This window comes from Aplysia californica, unplaced genomic scaffold (genome assembly GCF_000002075.1).
Source record: "Aplysia californica isolate F4 #8 unplaced genomic scaffold, AplCal3.0 scaffold00099, whole genome shotgun sequence".
In the NCBI taxonomy this organism is placed as follows: domain Eukaryota; kingdom Metazoa; phylum Mollusca; class Gastropoda; order Aplysiida; family Aplysiidae; genus Aplysia; species Aplysia californica.
Window position 1 is genome coordinate 205,808 of NW_004797369.1, and position 1,843 is coordinate 207,650.

The following is a 1,843-nucleotide window of genomic DNA, read 5'->3' on the forward strand; positions in this document are numbered from 1 at the left end:
CCCCCCACATACACACACTCATAAAAGAAAGATTTCATGTATATAAAGTGGGCTACATGTAGTCCTCACAAAAGAAAGATTTAAGTAAATAAAATACATGTAGATCTAGAACACACAAAATAAAGATTTTAAGCATATAAATATACGGTTGTTTAGAACATGTACGGTTGTTTAGAACATGTTCGGTTATTTAGAACGGTTGTTCAGAACATGTACGGTTCTTCAGAATTAGAAAATGTACGGTTGTTCAGAACATGTACGCAGGGGCGAAATCTGACTTGTTTGACAGGGTAATCAAAGTGAAATGGGACCAGATATGGCCTGTAGATATCTCACAAGAATCTTACTCGAGGCGGCGACTCTGAGTTGTGAATGAAAACAAATCCGGAATTCATATTGTATGTTCAACCGCCAAAATAATCGGGAAAGTATCTTATTAAATATCAGTTCCCACTAAAATTAAACTTAACTTTAGATGTGAATACATAAACACAAAGCAAAGAAGCAGAGATGTCAGTACTAGATATATATGTTATAGATCTACCAGTGAGTCTAACTCTTTGGTAGAACATGACAATTATTATTTTTTAAATTTCACATTTGGCTGTTTTTGTTAGCCTTTCGCGGCCAGGAGCTGGTGTCATAATCGAGGCCACGATCTGATTATAGGACGGTAAAAAGTCGAGGGAAAAAAACAAGCACAAGCAGCAGTCAAGAGATTATTAAGAGTTAGTTCCCCTCACATTTGTGAGGTAGACTCGACCAGTGTTAGTTAGCTTACTTATTCAGGGCTTGTGATTGATTTTAACTGTGGCCCCAAAGGGGTGAACAGGGTATATGTGGCAATGAAACAGCTTTGACTGCCATGCACATGTTCCCTTCAACTCTATTCCAGCCTCACTTTATTTGTTGATTACGAACGTCTTTTGACATTTAATTTATGAGGTTTACGTTTAAGGATGAATTTGACAGCGACAATGTTTCAAAATTAGAAAGGGAAGCAGTGATTATTTGATTATATAGACGCTTCGCCCCTGCATGTACGGTTCTTCAGAATTAGAAAATGTACGGTTGTTCAGAACATGTACGGTTGTTCAGAACATGTACGGTTGTTCAGAATTAGAAAATGTACGGTTGTTCAGAATTAGAACATGTACGGTTGTTCAGAATTAGAACATGTACGGTTGTTCAGAATTAGAACATGTACGGTTGTTTAGAACACAGACTTCTCTAACCTACTCCTTACAACCAGCCACCGACCAACGCTTCCTTCTCTTTGCACTGCTGAGTGAAAAATCGATTCCAGAACCATTTTCCACGATTAATGCTACGGAAGAAAAGTTCCGACTCCTTTTTACGTAGAGCGACAGTTTCCAGTTATTTTATTAATTCAAATTTTATTCTTCTTTTTATTTTTTAGAATTTTTTAGGGAAAAATAAAAGGTGATGCTTTGTTGTGTTCGGAAATCAAGGTTATCCTGAATCTAGAATATGTTCTGAGCCAACCAGGTAACCACCGGAAGAAATAACATCAATAGAAAGTAAGCAGTTGGGTTCGTAGCCGATTCCTACGATTCCTAACTTTCAATAATGCAGAGCCTATCCAGCCAGCACTTCCTTGCACCGCTCAGCCACACTGGGCATGTCATTGACACATACAGGGCCGCACCAACACGGACCTTTGAAGTGGAGAAAAGGCCGCCAAAAATCGTCAGTTTGCCCTCTGGTTGCGAATTTGAGACCCTTGTACTACAGTGAATGTTTTCTTTATTGACAACATGGCTGTCAGATGATCCTACAGTATACTCTCTCTCTCTCTCTCTCTCTCTCTCTCTCTCTCTCT